Raw genomic sequence first — 16825 nt, forward strand, 5'->3', positions numbered from 1 at the left:
GCCAAGATCAGCCCTGTGTGCCCAGCTGTTTTCTAATGGCTGCTGTATTAGATCTTCCTGTGCCAACTGTGGTAGCTTCAGCCCAGGAAAGTTTTCTTTTAGCTCAGCCAGGAGGCAAATGCCTTTTGCCAGTTCGCTTTCCAGATTTTGCCCCGTGCTGAAGACCCGGAATGGAAGCCCAAATGGCAAGATGCTGGGATAACAGGTTAGCTTTCAGAGCCAACTTGCTGTCCTTTTAGCCAGCATCGATTGCTTTGGTATGTCTACGTTATATAGCATCAACAAATCAGACTTCTACATGTAGGCTTTGTAGGCAGTGAAGGCCAAGAGTCAGAGGTTCAGCATGGAGTCCCTCTGGCTCTTTACTACACCTGACTACTTTCAAGGTGCCTTCTCTTTATCCCTGAAGAGTTGAGCCAATGTAAAGCCATCAAAAAGCTCAAGGTCAGTAGTAGTACAACACTTGCATGTTTTCATAAATATGCGCATACCTTCTATGTGAGTGCAAGTGCTTTTTTAACAGACTCAGGGAAAGGCAAAGTAGGGAGGATTTTCCAGGGCACTCCCTCCTCCCCTTGTGGAGGGCCTCTCACCCCCATGTTCTCCTAGTCTCTGTGCTCCCTGTGAAGATCCAATTGTCTCCTTCTTCACACCTCCATTTGCTTTTCCTAAAGTTACCAACCCAGCTTCTTTCCTCAGACAAAAATTTCAACTCCTGGTCTTGCTTGATTGCTTAATGTTTTGGCTTCACCAGCAGTTCAAGATCTTAACTGCGCAAGGGCTGGAGCCACTTCAGTGCTGTTGGCAGACCATCTGGGACTCTCTTGTTCTCCCTTTCCTCCCATTCTCTCAACATGCTCACTTCCTTTGACAGTTTCCCATCCTAGGATACTACGCCCTTGCTGAAAAATCAGCAAAGGCAGAGAAAGGCATCTCTTCATTAGTAGCTTCCTGCCACCCATCAGGGAAGACAGCTGCCAGAAGCAGAGGCAAATTTACAATAGAAAAAAATGGAAACTAAGTCGGAAAGCCAAAGACTGGGAGAACATTATAAAGAGCTGGTGTTTGCAGCTGTCTGTATGTGAGACCAGTCTGTCCTTGGGCCACTGTAAAGAGGAAAGAACTGGAAAAAAAAACTTGCATAGAAGTATTACTAAGATTTAATCCTTGCCCATCATCTCCCGGACTCTTGTACTGCAGTAGTCAGTCACAGATACTTGTGTGATAGAGTTCAACTTTTGCGGGTGGTTGACAGGCATCTGTTTCCAAGCATTGAGCTTCCCTCTTCCACTATCATACAAAAAAAAAAAGAAAACAGATTGGTACACAAATCCTGTTCAGATCATAATGACTGTTTTACTTACCCACTTGAGAGTGCATTTAAACCTAGACCTACCTCAACCCTTCTCAGCCCTGCTCCTTTCAAAATCAAGGAGCAAGGGGAAATCTGGAATTTATGTTTGCCTAGATGATATCATAGTCTGTTGTATTATAATCTAAATCCCATGGGGAAGAGTGCCCAATAAAAGGAAAACAAATATATCCTTGAAAACCAGGTCTGGTTAGGTTATACACTTAAATAACAGGTCACAAAATTAAAAGGACTGTACCTGTACTTGTGGCTGAAAGGGAACAAACCTGCAGAAGAGCACACAGCTAAGAACAAATGTCCAAGTCCAAGCTGTCCCTCAGGAACACAGACATAGGCAAACCACTGATGTTTAAAATAATGAATCCGAAATCTTATGCTAGCACTTCAGAAATGGCAAATAATCCCTGAGCTAAGCTAAATCAAGCAGAATGTCAGCACACTGGGAAGAGCTTGACAAGTTTCATGATGGACCCCATAACGTGTCATTATGTAAAATGTAGGATGTGCCAGATACCTGTTATTCAATTAGAGCACTGTCCTGTTATATAACTCAAAACACAGCAAGCAAGTAATCTGTGATGATGAAGTTTGATTTTAGTATTTCAGAAATCGGAGATATTTGGCTTATATTTTTGAAACTACATCACTGAAGAGAGTTGATTCACACATAACTTCGTATTCACATGTGATAGTGGAGTGCTGGTCAAAAGGAAATCAAGAGTCTGAAATAAGTTGATATACGGTATTTGGTATTACAGTCAAACTAAATGTTGGACCACCACAGGTTGAGTAAGGCCCAGGTATGCAAGTAGAGTTGAAGTAACAGCCTGAACTATGTTGCCTAGATCCTTTTTATACAATGCAAACTGAAGGGCAGCTAATAGTCAGTGGAGCCTGATTGTTATTAGTGTGTAAGAAACAGTGCCTGAAATTAGAAGATGAAATTCCTAAAGTGATTTGGAGCTCTAGGAGGCTCTTAAAATTATTTTGTTTTTATTTAGGGACATGAGGATGGATTTTAACATTAACGTTAATCTTAGGCACATAGGCTTGAACATTGTGGCTACCGTGCAATTCACTTAACAGTTCAACTGCTGCTCGCTTCTGTTTATAGCTTCACTACCACACTAGCTGCAATGCAGTTACACAGATCAGCACAACTGAGAAGCCAGTCTAACTCATCCTGACCCTTAAAAGCCTCTTAAAACATTGTATGTAAGATACATATACAAGCTAGTATTGCTGCCTAATGCCTAAATTGGTAGACTAGACTGGTAGCGTTTCTGAAAAGAAGATACTATGCCTGTGTATATGCTTGCGCTGCCTCCAAAGCAAAGAAAACAATATCCTGAAGGGTTCGGCAGTGTAAATCCAAACACGAGTTCTCTCTAAACAATAGCTATCCATCGGCCTGGTGACAGGATGCCTCTGATCACAAATATTATGGAGACGCTGTTTTCAGTATTATTTCTACTCAGTTTCTCACGCAGAGTAAGTAGAGCAGGGAAACGGCTTTCAGTGGAAAAGCAAGCAAATAACAAAACAAAACAAACCCCTCTAAGTAAGGGTAGATTAAGAGTCTGGGAATCTTTTGATCCTTTGGACTCAGGCATCCTCCAGCAGAACACAGAAGAGCTGACAGAGGAAAAATAATGCCAAATAACTGGATATCTGCAGGAGAAAAGCTAAAATGAGGTTAGGAGTGAAAGGGAAAGTGTGCTTGTCAGTGATGTTCATTGGGTGACTTTCTAGCATCACTAAAATCAAATAGGAGCAATTTCAACTTCTGTGAAATCAGGGTTTTAACTACTAAGCTTGGTAAGGTTATACTTATAAACAGTTTTCCCCTAGTAAGTTTTAAAAACGATTATGTAATCATTTTGAATATTCACCATTTAGATTAAAATGCCATATTAAAATACCATTAAATTACCATATAGAGTGTGTATATATGTTATATATCTACATGTATGTATATACATGCATAAACACATGCACACACACACACAGTAAAACTCATTGAGTGGGATTATTTTTGTCTAAGGATCAGAACACTTGTGTTTGAAACATTATGCTGGTTTACTAAACCTTGGATTTATAATCTTTCTATTGATAGCCTGTACCTAGCTCGAATCTCACGCAAATCAATATATGTAGAAATTTCTAAAAAGCATTTTTTTACTTTGGAATTGTCAACTTATACAAAAGAAAATGTTCTGAAAACATGGCATGATTTTGTAGATATTTCCCCTGGTTTCTCCTCACCTTTCCATCATGAGAACTAAAGGGTGACCAAGATTCAAGGAGTCCTGGTTTCCCAGCTTCTGAGTTCTCATAGCCCAAAGTTCCCAGGCTTTCTGGAGTCCTCAGGTCTCAAATCAGTTGCCTTCCATTGAAGACATGGGGGCCTCTGTGGCCCACAGCTCAGAAACAACATGCGGTAAACCAGGATCTTTTCTCTTTTCACAGAGTATTTTTAACTCCTCATTTTGTCAAGAATCAGAACAAGATTAGATTTTTAAATATTGACATCTTCTTCAAAATGGAATTGCTTTCTCCTACTGGTTCTTATTGTGTTCTCAAGCATGAAATGTCTCTCCTTTACATCAGGTAGCTAAAAATCGCGGGAGCCTAATTTTTATATTCTCAGCTGGCACTATTCTTAACGTTAACCACAAGCGAGTATGTGCATTGCAAGCCAAAGTTCAAACTCTAGACCTACTTCCCAATGCTCAAATGCAAATGTGTATCTTCGAACAAACTTTTGAAGAAGGGTCTCCTTAAGTTAACTGGGAATCAGCTAGCGCAAGCATGTAAACATCTGTGAGAGTAACATTTAGTAACTCCCATTCCCCCTGGGTCTATGACTGCCTGAAGGGTAAAAGTTAACCATTAAATAGGCACTTGGGCAGGAAAATAAACTGGTGGGTACTGCACTCTCCTGAAACCTGTCAAGCTCTGCTTCAGTACTGCTCCAGAAGAAATACCTTCTCTCCCAAGGACAGCAGCTGCCCTTCGAATTACAGGAATCTTTAAAGTCATTTTTATCCATTTATGTATATCCTGTGCTGTGACAATAATAGCAATGAAGAAATGTGCTGCTCGTGCAAATAATGCCACTACTTTCAAATGAAACAGAAGAAAAACTAGTGAAGAATGGATTTTTGTTGTAATTATTGATAAACTGATTCGTGTCGCCATTTGCTGACAAGAAATCCTTTTTTCCTAAGCAAGCCAATATTGATCCATGGGGCAAGGAAAAAACATAAAATATTTACTCATTGATAGAACAACAGTAAGCAAATTCCTGCTAGGTAATCAGACATCTGCATAGGATGCTGGGAGCGCGTGGGGAGTAGTCTATTAACAAAGCTGTTCTACATATTATGTGTAGGTTACTCCTCATGTTTTGAAATTGTCCTGAAAGGCCAAGATTTACTGTCTGGAACAGAGGCGGGTGCTCATTCATCCAACAAAAATTAGTCTCTGGTGCAGGTTTAAGGCAACTGGCAATGCAGGCCTTAACTCGATGAACCTGGAAAGGCCTACACCTCCCACACCACTGCCTTTCAAATTAGAAATTCCTCGGCACAAAAGGCTCAGCCCACGGGACTTCTCCAGACAAACAATCAGCCTGCAGTGCTTCACTGGGCATAAGGGTCTTGGCAAGGAGCCATTCACTATCATTAAAAGTGTTTATAAAAAAAATGTTCATTTTTGGCCAGCTTTTTTTCCAAGGCCAGGCCTCCACCCCCACATCTTCAGTGGAATGTGTTAATAATTTGCTTTGTGGAGATGAAAGGCTCTTTGATAGGAGCAGCATAAACACATCTCACTGTGCTCAAAGGTCTTTGTCCCACAATAGAAGCATAGTTTCTGTACAGTGGCTTGAATGGAAAGAACAGTCACATTTCTGAATCACTTTTCACTTTTTACTGCCTTTTTTCCTCCTTTATCTCTTCCTTTATTTCTTATAGTATCTTACAAATCCTCGTGTGGCATACAAACAGGCAAATGGTTCTGGACAAAAAACCCTTACTGATTAGCAGCAGACTCCTTAGAAATATCAGCCAGTTCCTACAATCTGAGGTGTCAGACACGAGAAGCCACAAAGCAACGTGAGCCTGTCTCAGAGTATATGACTGAGCATTAATGGGAGCAGTGTGTAATGTGGGAGAAGGGAAGAAACTCCTTGCTGTCATTTTCAGATCCTCTCTTCAGCAGGAGATTGCAGCGCCTACTGAATAAGAACAGCATACAGTGCAGTTCACCAGTGTTTTGGGAGATTATAATTTTTCTGGAGAAAAACATAACTACCCCAAAATGTACTGTGCATTAGCAAGCACTGCCTAACCGTTGTCACCCAGCTATAGCGCATCCTGTTCACTACCCTTTCTGAATCACTGCGTACATCTCTTCTATATCAGTGTTGTTCCTTTGAAACCCCAACCTAATAGGGCTGCACCACAGCATCAGTAATCAGATCCATTTTAATCAGATCCCAATGTGATGAAAGGCGTATCCCCCTCACTTCTTTCCTGGTTTAAATGTCAACATGAGTCTTACAACATCAACCAGTCTCAAGAGGTATTAGCACTTGAGGACATCTTTCAGGATGGTGCTTTTGTAAGTTTGGTTCCTCTCCTATTTTTCTATCCTTGTAATTAAAATGCCTCTTTCCATGGCCTGCTGTCCCACCTTGAGCTGTGTCTTTGTTTTCCTAGAAAGTGTTCACTGTGTTTGCTCATTGCTTCTATTCACTATTGACAGGATTAAACCTTTTTTTCTATTCATGACAGCCCTATCTAAAGAAAAATCAAGCTGTTTTGCAGATATGTCACCTAATGTGTTACTTAATGCTTCTTAAGCATCATCATTCAGTGTTAGGATAACAAGGTCAGATGTACTGAAGTGACTCGAGAGCCTATGTTACGTTTTCAAGAGCAACTCAGGCATTTAGGCCAGGATTTTTAAAGGCATTTAGCCACTGCTCCACTGTGTTAAGTTCTTTGTGGTGTAGGATATGGCTGCATGTATGGGAGTGGACAGTCACACATCAGCTCTGTTCACACTCTGCAGGGAAACAGCTTCAGCCTGGACACACGCAGCCACATATCTCCTTTTGGGAGCAGGGCTTCGCTAGTGTCGTCATGCAGTTTTTGACATGTGTCCCATTTCCAAAAATACTTAAATCCCTACTGAATTCTACTCAGAGTGTAACCACTGAAAATGGGAACTGAAGTTTGTTAGGAAAAGTGCAAGGTTTTAGGAAAAATGTAAGCATTGTACTGTAATTTAAGTGTAGGCTTGCCCCAATGCAAGCAAAGCATATAGTCTCTGAGCTCACCTGAGGTCACAACAGTGGATAGTTTTAAGTCAAGTCTCTCTGTCAGTTGAGCTAGTCTTGTGCGTAGAAGGAGGATTTAGCAGCTTTGTGCTACAGCAGCTCAGCAAGTGCTAATCTGGTCACTTTGTGCTGCTAATCCTGTTCTTTTCTATAATCACTGTTTCTAGTCTTCTTGTTTCAGGAGACATAATCATCATTTGTAATTTGCAATACTTCCTCCCGTATAATACTCTGATACTATTAATATCAAGCTTGAATTTCAGCTGTGGCCAGTCTCAGTCCTGCCCTAGGAATGCAGGAGGGCTGACATGGCAACAGGCATTTGGCTTCATGGGATTGAAGGTAAGCCTGGACCTGTCAGGATGGTTTCACGTCTTTAAGCTAAATGGTGCGGGATTAAAGAACATGTCCTGAAAGAACTGCCGAGCAATTATGGGCAATGTGCATTTTCTCTCCTCCTAACGCTTATAAGCTCTGGACCTATCATTCAGTGCAAAGTGACTCTTAATACCACTGTTTGCCAGAATGTCACCGCCCTTTTTGCCTTTTCTAAATATGCCTTTCTACAATCATCTGTGAAATAGCTACCATCTATTCTGATAGGGTTTCAGTGCAAAACTGCCGAAAGAATGGCAGTTTCACTTGAGCCTGTTTTGAGTGTTTTGGGCCCTTTCAGAGCAGAAACTAAGGGAGCGACACGATACCACAGAGCAAAGCAAATATTTGCACAACCCTTGGAGACCTAGGAGCACCAAGTTTAAAACAGTTCTATTGTGTGCTGCCGCCTACAGCCAGTATTTGTATGTTTGCTTTTGTTGTGGCAGGCATAAGCAGGTGGACTTGTTATGCATTGGCTCCAGTGCTCCTTCTCAGTCGGCCTCTGCAGCAGCACGCTCTCTGGTGCAGGTTGTGCAAGGGCCAGCACTGAGGCGATGGCTTTGGGAGATGTCCTCTGAGAGTGGAAGAGTTTCCCTTCATCAAGACACTGACAAATGAGCTCTGACAATCAGGCTGCAGTTACTATCCCCAGCCATCTGTGCTGCCCTCTGCCCCACTCCTCCTCGTCCACAGCAGAGTCAGCAGAAGGCAACACTCACCCACGCACCAGCTGCATCAGCACAAAGTCCAGTATCTCCCTGTGAAGGTGTTTGTTATATGAAGATGTTGGACTTTGTACTGAAAACAGCTGAGAGGTGGGTGTAAATTCCCTTCCGCTATCTCCCGTCCTAGTGGTAGCCTCCGGCAGAGAAGTGGAGCAGATAGTGGGAGGAGGGAGGCAGCATTTTAAAGTGTAGCAGCAAATTCACCAGAGCCTCTCTGCATGCATCTGATTCAAAACTTCTCTGAGTAGATGTGGGCTCCTGAGGGAAAGCTGTTTTCCTAGAGCAGGGATATAGTGCTGAGGTGAGATTCCTGAAAAAGAGGCTCTTCTGCTTGGTTGTATGACTTCTGCAGCATTGATAGAAACATTTAAATACCATGACATACATTACAAAACATCCAGGTGCCTTTTAGCTGATTTTTCCTTTACCTGCAGGCTGATTTGCAAGCCCAGCTACATCTGCTGCTACCTGGGAGAGGCACAGGACAACATGCTATGAAAAGGGGCTAGTATTATGTAATGACCACCATACAATTTATCTGTAATGTTTGACATTGGCTCACAAACATTACCCTTAGCAAATAACTCTATTTTCCCTAGCCCCCTGAGAGTTTTGTGGCACAATGATACAGCCGTTCCCTGCAAAGAGAAAGTCCAGCTCTGATGAGCTTCCTCTGCATCACACCTATTTTCTGTGTAGAACAAACCTGTAAAACTGGACCAGGCAGACCCAAGAGCAGCAGTGATCTGAAGCTGACTGTGTTGCAAGACCAGTTCTGATCAGTAACAGTGAAAATGTAGATAAGACAATATCTGCCCACACAGGAGAGCATATCTGATATCCCAGCAGTGAACAGGAAGATTTTGCGAAACAGTTCTCTTCAGATACAATCAAAGCAGAAAATAGATGTAACCATGGCGTCCCAGCCCTGATTCTACCTGGGTCCATGAACAAAGCCGGAGGAAGGTGGAACTTAAGTTACAACTGACATGTCTGGGGCGTTTATTATTTGCTTCCAGATGGGCAAAGCTGCGGCTGCACTTTTTTTGTGCTGTTCACTCTCCTGTATAAAAATACAGGGAGAGTTGCCAATGTCCTCCTGATCTTTTTCCTGTTTCCTTAAATAAAAATCTCTGGTTCCACGTTCCCAAGGAGTCTGAGGACATACAAGCAGAGGAAGGCTGGAGAAAAGCTAGAAGAACATGGCTCTGGGCTGAAAGATCTAGCCACATTTTTCTTCTTTTTAGAAAGATAAACATTCCAGATAGTTATGACAACCTGGGAGCAAGCGCTCTTTCATTGTGAGGAATCATTCATGTTTGCCTTCATCTAATTTAGATGGTACTACAAATAGCTAAAACCATCCACTGCTGGAAAGTACAAATACAATACAAATTCTCTTTTCCATTCACGTGAATGGTCCCTGTTCATGTGAGGACCAGTCCTTGCAGCCTTTACTCATGTGAGAAGTGTTTACTACTCACGGTACAGTTTGCATGGACTAAAGCATTAAGTTTATGATAAAATGATGAATTTTTAAAGCACATGAAGCAAGAAAATTGAGGTGTTTTATATTTTCAACATAGGGTGAAAATAATACTTTTTAAAAGTTAATTCCAAAATGTAAGAAAAATACGGCATTTTCAGCAAAGGAGAACAATGGGAGTTCCCTTCCCGTCCCGTTCTGGGTGCTGCCGCTGGGGCCTGGAGCTTTGCTTATACTCCAGCACGCTCCCAGTGCTCTGAGAACAATAACACGCCATAGCTATTTTTAGCATCAACTATAATACAAAGTAATTCAAGGCATCCACAGTGTATTTCATGAGAGTATTTCTCTTTTGCTTATGCAGTTCCCAGGCTGTAGTGCCATTCTGTTCACCAGTCTTAAACAAACACCACCCTTGAGATTTCCTAAATAGTTCAAAGTGGTGTCTAGGGAAGCATTAGAAACACATATGGAAAGCCTGAATATGCTTCAGATGAAACTACTTTGAATGTCCATTTTTGTGCAAGTTCTGGGCTGGAAGATAGTATAAAGCAAGAGTTTTTAAGATAAACTTGTCAGGAATGATGCTATAATACCAGAATTTTCTAAATATTTACTCCTGATAAGCTTTTCACAAGCCCTCCTTGGCTCATCACTTCATTCAATTTTTAATGCAAGAAACATTTGAGAAGGAAGAGTTAATGATCATGAACTTTGCAATCCCCCTTTGCAGAACCTGACGAGAATGTATTTTTTTGTGTTGTTTCCCTGCTTGCTTATTATAGGGAGCACATATGAATGTATCTATATACATTCACTGCTAGAGCCAATGTACAATAGGCATTGCTCCAGAAGTCAATGTATGACAGCAGAGGCCACACTTATCATAGCTATTTTCTATTCTAAATACAGGGAAAAACTGCAGTAACTCAGACAAGCTAGTTTGCAAAACACCAGCTAATGCTGCCTCATTAATGGATAATCACTGTTTTCGGGTACTGGAAATCAGTTCTTATGGACACCTATAACACTTGGACTCTGCTTTGAGAGAGTATTTGCAGTCAACTTAAATAAGATTTTCCAAAGCAGCAGGAAAAGATACTAACATGGAAAGTATATATGGTGGACAATACTTCCCAATTTCTGTTCCTTATTCTTCTCTTTGGGAAACTTTCTGCCCTTTCTTCATCACTGTTACTGTCCATCTCTTGTTTCATGAATGTCACAAGTCACAGTCAAAGCAGTTAGCTTTTCCCCCTTTGTGATGTTTTTGCAATGTGGGGTTAAATCATGTCTCTCCATGTGGATGGAAGGCAGCACAAGGGAACTCTTAACTTCTCCTCTTTAATGCCTTCCCCCAGCTGCCAAGCAGCATGCTGTAAGCTGGAAGAATATTTTGAGGAATTATTACCACAAGTCTGGCTTTGTTCCTATTCCCTTCCTTAGGCATTCACTGTTTGCCACTGTTGGAAAAAGGGCACTTGGCTGGAAGGCCCTTTGGATTGACCTGGTCAGGAGAAGGAGTGATGACAATCAGTCCTCTGCCCAAGGCCCTGCAGGTCTGGGCAACACTCCTGTGGCCCCTTCTGTGATTCCTAGAGCTTGAGAGAGGTCCTGGACCCAGAAAGAGATGCATGTGGCTCCTTTTCGATGTGCTCAAAACTACCAAACCTTCTCCTGCCGTTACCCAGCAGATGCCTACTGAAACTCCATGGGGCAGCTGTCAGCCCCAGTCAGGTTTAACCCAAGCAACTAAATTGCAGGCCATCATCTGGCCACTGTTATCCTTTACCAGGCATCACTTGGGATATTAAGCTTGCAGCCAGTAACATGAACATGATTATGAGCCCATCTACTATACAAGTGTAGCCCACTAGTTGCTTTGGGATATGCAATTTGTCAGGAAATCTTGTCCAACATATAGATTTTTTGGCCTGTTGATTAGGATGCTGGGGAAGGGGAGGATCTGAGGCAAGAACCACAGCAGGAAACTGTGGCTGAGGTTGCTGCTGCAACCAGTAGGACAAGGTCGCTTTGTCTAGTCTTCAATAGGCACAACGAAAATGTGGCCGGAGGCTGGGCTGAAGGCCAAGAAACAAAAAGGTCTGTAGTACCTGGAGGACAAGGTGGCCTGACTGTCTCCCCGCCACAGGCTCCCAAGCAGATTGCCTGTTTCCTGCTCTCTCCCAGTTCGGCTTCCAGCTACCAGCCGACTTCCAGCCATGCCCCTGGCATGCCCTGCCTGCTCCTTTAACAACCCCCATCTGCTATACTGATGCTTTTATTGGCCAAAGACCTGAAGCTTGGCTCTCTACCATGCTGCTCCCTTGCCTTGTGGTTTGCCTTTTCCTTCCTCCGTCCCTGACCGCAGCCCTCAGCTCCCTGCCCTGCTCTGGTCCTGTCCCAGTCCCCTGCTTCAGTCTAGCCTAGATCCTGTGGCTGCACTGACCGGCCACAGGCAACATGCCCAAGTGTTCACAAGCAGGGTCCTTGGCCCTGCTGCTCCACTGGAGAGGAGCTTTAGGGCTTTCATGCAAGTGCTTTCATCAAGGTGGTCATAACAGGCAGCACAGGGCTTATGTGCTTTGTTTGCAGTATGTTTGTTACCTTTAACTGACAGTGGCAGGGCAGCAGAGAAGAAGGAAGGCTTCATGCCTCATCAAGAAGGCTGGCGGGGTGCGGGGTGAGGAGGGGACTGCTCCCTACCAGATGACCCTGGGCAAAGCTCGGACAGCCTGGCAAAAGGAGGGCCACAGGGAGAGCTTGGTGCAGGGAGTGGAGCAGAGACTGCAGAAAAGGGGCAAAACACCAAACTTCAGGGATTACAGGAAAAAAGAGACTTCCTAGGGATCCAAAGGGGACAGCACTGTTTGCTACAATTCGAAGAACCAGTGATAGACTGAAACCAGGCCTGGAGGAACCTGCGTTTGGGGCAGGTGTTTCAACCCGTTTTTCCCTATTTTCTTTTTTGCATATTCTCTGTTTAAAATAGATACTCATCCTATCACACTGGTCCTATTTCAGGGGCTTTAACAAGGGCCATACACATTATGGCACAATAAGAAAATGGTACAAGAGCTTTTGAAATAACTGTAGCAGTTGAGGGACTCAAAAAAAAGAGAAAACAGAAAGACCTTGCTCGCACCGTTTGTTAGATGCTTTTTACAGGTAGAAAGCCTTTTGAATGTAAGTTTCAGATGAAGAGTCATTCCCCTGAGTTGACTCTCACAGCAAGCCAATTAATGCAGGGCCCTCTGACATCTCGATCGAATTTCTTTTGAGTACCTCTGGCCCAAAAGTATTCTGGATGTGGAAGAGTGCCCTGGCAGCTTCACACATGCAGTTTCATGCCAAGTGTACTGCTTATCTCACTGATGCATGTGTGTGTTTTGGAAGATGGAATGTAAATTGAAAACTGTTTTAATACAAATGATTTAACTTAGTAGTATAAAAATGACTTGCATGCAGCTCTCTGACCCAAGGAAGTTCTCTAGACTCCTCCAGTATAACAACAAACTCTAAGGTTTATACTGTAAGTCAATGCATGATTAAATCATGTAAATGAATATAAATCTGATTTTATAAATTAAATATTTATATAATGCAAATTAGTCTTCAGTGCATCCGGCTCCATTTCAAAAATGATAGGTTAGTGACTGTATTGTTTCTCTCCAAACTGGGTCACCAAAATAAAACCTTTCTTTTGCCATTTTATTTCATTTATTAATAAATTATAGTCACAGTTCTGCTTTTACTGAGCTGAACTGTGCAAAACATTTCCTATTTGCCAAGAGAGTGCCCTAGCTGCCAGTACTTATTTATGCATGAACCAGTACTTATTTATGCATGAGTGTGTGTGTGTGTGCATGATAAATGTATGCATACACACATGCTATGTACACACCCAAATGCTATATCACAGAATCACAGAATCGTTTAGGTTGGAAGGGACCTCTGGAGATCATCCAGTCCAACCTCCCTGCTCAAGCAGGGTCACCTAGAGCATATTGCCCAGGATCACATCCAGACGGGTTTTGAATATCTCCAGGGAAGGAGACTCCACTACCTCTCTGGGCAACCTGTTCCAGTGCTCTGTCACCCTCACAGTGAAGAAGTTTTTCCTCAGGTTCAGATGGAACTTCCTGTGGTTCAGTTTTTGCCCGTTGCCTCTTGTCCTGTTGCTGGGCATCACGGAGAACAGGCTGGCCTCATCCTCTTGACACTCCCCCTTCAGATACTTGTACACGTTTATGAGATTGCCTCTCAATCTTCTCTTCTCCAGGCTGAGAAGGCACATATATGTGTGTATATATGTATCCATGTTGTATGTATTCATTGTGGGGGCAGGGGAGGATGCACTCAATTCCATATGTAGATCTTTGCATGGAACGAGTAAAGACTCAGGGAGTCAAAGGAGGTTGAGCAAAACTAGTGCTGCAGTAACGTGGTTAGGGAGATGGCTGGGGAGTCCACAGTTCTGCTTTTGGCTCCGAGCACAGTTTCTGTAAAAACATAGAAACAATTCATGCAGCAGGCTCCAAGGCCCAGGGTTTTTTTACTTCTAAGTGCTCCAATCATCAGGCTAAAGGCTTATTCCCTCTTTGACCCAGTTAATTCTTAAAAATATCCTTCAGATGTTAACAGGAGAGCAGTCTACAGCCTGGTGTTCAGGGTTCCTCCTCATAGGTGGGCAGTGTGTCCTTCAGTGGCTTAGGGCAGAGGAGGGAATTGAAATGTGCTCTTCCGCGTCTTAGGTATCAGCTCTAGCCATTAAACAGCTGTATCAAAGGAACCTACTCCTTCATAGCTCCTCCTGTCTCTTTATTTTAAATAAAAGCACTCACTGCCACTGTGTTTCAAGAGAGCCTAATCCTGTGGATATGCCTTAAGTGCACTCTGAAGCTGCCTTCCAAAAAAAGCAGATGAATTCCTTATTTGTGAAACCCAGTGGCACATTAGTGGAATATAGCAGTTAAGCTTTTAGGCTTCCTAAGACTGAGATGTTTTGAGGTTGCTGCAGAAAGGGAACTTCAAGAGCCTGGGGAACCTACGATTTTCTGTCTTGAACTTAAGGTCCCCCCAAGGTTTAGGCAGGTACTGAGCCAAGGTTTTTGAAGTTCACAAATCTCAGGTGCATAATGTCCACTGGTATGCACAGTTTTGTGAACCCAGCTTTTTACGGACTGCCCCCCTCACATCTTTAGGTGTTAGAAGTCCATGACACACATATATAAACGGTAGGACTTGGCAAAGTGTTGGCATAAATAAGGAGCCAGAAATAAATCTTCTGTGAAAATATAATAAAAGAGAAAACAGAAGTTTTGAAATTAAAGCAAGTCCTTTTGTCTCCTTGCTTCTGCTTTCTAAGAAGAACTGAAAGTGGTTGCAGCAACCACCATGAAGGAGGCTACTACTACTGGTGTATCTAATGCCAGAAGTTAGTGAAACCCTCATGAAACCCTGCCATGAAGCATCCAAACTCAGGAGCTGCAGAAAAGGCTGACGGTTGGCTTCCTGGAGAAGGATCCGTGTCTTTGCAAGAGAACTTGCTGAATTTGCGCTATTTGGATATGTTATAGATATAGCACCACAAAGCATGCTTGTATGTAAATTCCTGCTCTTGAACAGGAAGTTTCCCCCTTATAGGAAGTATCTGCTATTTAGTCTGTGCTGCAGTCTAAATAATAATGACCTGTAATAAGACTCCACAGAAGAACTGAACTCCAAGTCTTTTGTGAGTAGGCTAGAAGACATCTAGAACTCCACAATCCCCTGACTCTACTGGCCAAGTGGAAAAAAGATTTCACTCATTTGGAAGTTATGTCCTTCAGTCAAAGACACGTTGATCTAGAGAACATAACAGACTGATTTTTTTCCTCCCAAGAGGGTGCAAGGAATTAAGCAGGTAGGATTACGAGAAGTTAAGATCAGCAAGCAGGAGCCCTGTGCCAGTTTGTGTACTGGCCATCAGTGTCCCTACAGGGACATAGGGCCAGAGGCATAGACCAGCCCCACTGCTATTTCATGACTAGGAAAAGGGGCTGGTACAAGAATGGGAAAGGTAGGGCATAACGATAACCTGGTCCATGTTCTTTTATTCCCTTCCCTATCCCAGCTGCATTCCGAGGAACGATCTTTAACATTTCATTTTTTTCATTTCATGAAAAAGAAAGTAAGAGGGACTACCACAGTTTATAGTGCATTGTGAATACACAACTATGAATGCAGTGCAGCTAACAGTAGGGAAACATTGCATGTCTAATAAAGAGAAAGACTGGGTAATAATGAAGCCTTATTTATCACTGCTTTCAGTACAACATCGTGTTTTATTTCCTACATAATAAAAACAAAAAGCAGAAGACTTGCAACAGAGGCTTTCCATGCTGTGGTTGTGCTATGGGATGTATTATCTCACGTATGCATGTAGAGAAAAGCAGCCAGTGGACCTGAATATCTCTCCACACATTGTGAGTGCTTTGAGTAAAAGCTTGTCAAATGTTAACATTACATGGAATACTTCAAAAATCAGTCAAGAAGCCAGAACGTGTTAGACCAATTTACCACAGCCTAATCATCCAAGTAAGCTCAAATCATTAAACTAATTATGACTGGCTGAAATAATTAAGGATTCCCTTCTCACGTGATATTGTCGGAATTCTTTGATACAGAACAACTGCATGATCGTTAGTAAACACTATGCATGTGTCCAGACATTTGCCAGATTTGATAAACAGCCCTTGTTCTTGAAAAACATTGGTGGCCTTTGTCAGTAACAGTCAATGATAAAAAAGTAGGAACAAGCAACTTAAATGTTCAGGGAGGTTTTCTTGGGAAGATCATTTTTTGGTGGGAAAAGAGAATGTGGTAGCTGACATATGAGTGCCTCTATAAAACTGCCAGTTTTATTGCCAGAAGAATGCTTGCTCTATCCTGTTTGCACAAAGCAAAAGTAACCCCTGATGACTGATTAAGTTAACTGGATGTCTGCATTCCACAGATCTTTCCCGAGGATTTATACTATGCCACGTCATTTCTCATATTTATGATTGATCTAGAATAAAGTCAGAAAACAACTCGCCTTTCCTGGCAAATATCCAACAAATTCAGTAGTGGTACCAGTTGCAGCTTTCCAGGTAAATTGATCTTCATTCATCATAAATCTGTACACAGATGTAGACAATTAAGCATGTTAAGATCTTCATTGTGTGCACTCTATTTGCTTTTTATATTTTAAATACACCTCTGGTTTTCATTCATCAATTCCTTTCTGAATGCAAAGATCCATTTGATAATTTTTATCCATTATGGTGACATTTTTTTTTTCTGAAGCCTTAGTACTGGGCTGACTAGTAACTGATGCTGAAGTAAAAGTGAGTTCAGGTGCAAGACTGTTTCTGGGCCCACCTTTCAATCCATTAAGTGCTCACTTGCATTCTCGGTGTATTAGTTCAGGCCTATATTTTAGAAAAGCCACAGAAATCTCCCACCTGAACTGAACTGGTTATGTAAATCTGTCC

The 16825-nt window shown here is 42.4% G+C and overlaps 1 protein-coding gene across 33 annotated transcripts in view; it reads left to right on the forward strand.

The window, feature by feature from the left end:
• LOC138064118 (ankyrin repeat domain-containing protein 55-like) overlaps positions 1-16825 on the forward strand; it is a 133767-nt gene that overhangs the window by 38364 nt on the left and 78578 nt on the right. For 6 of the 33 annotated variants that reach the window (XM_068925213.1, XM_068925215.1, XM_068925216.1 and 3 more), the window contains one exon: positions 16306-16441. The exons of the other annotated variants lie outside the window; for them this stretch is intronic. The gene's annotated coding sequence lies outside the window, so the exon portion shown is untranslated. The remainder of the gene's footprint in view (positions 1-16305; positions 16442-16825) is intronic. 33 annotated transcript variants of the gene reach the window in all.

The sequence above is a fragment of the Struthio camelus genome, chromosome W (assembly GCF_040807025.1).
Source record: "Struthio camelus isolate bStrCam1 chromosome W, bStrCam1.hap1, whole genome shotgun sequence".
NCBI lineage: Eukaryota > Metazoa > Chordata > Aves > Struthioniformes > Struthionidae > Struthio > Struthio camelus.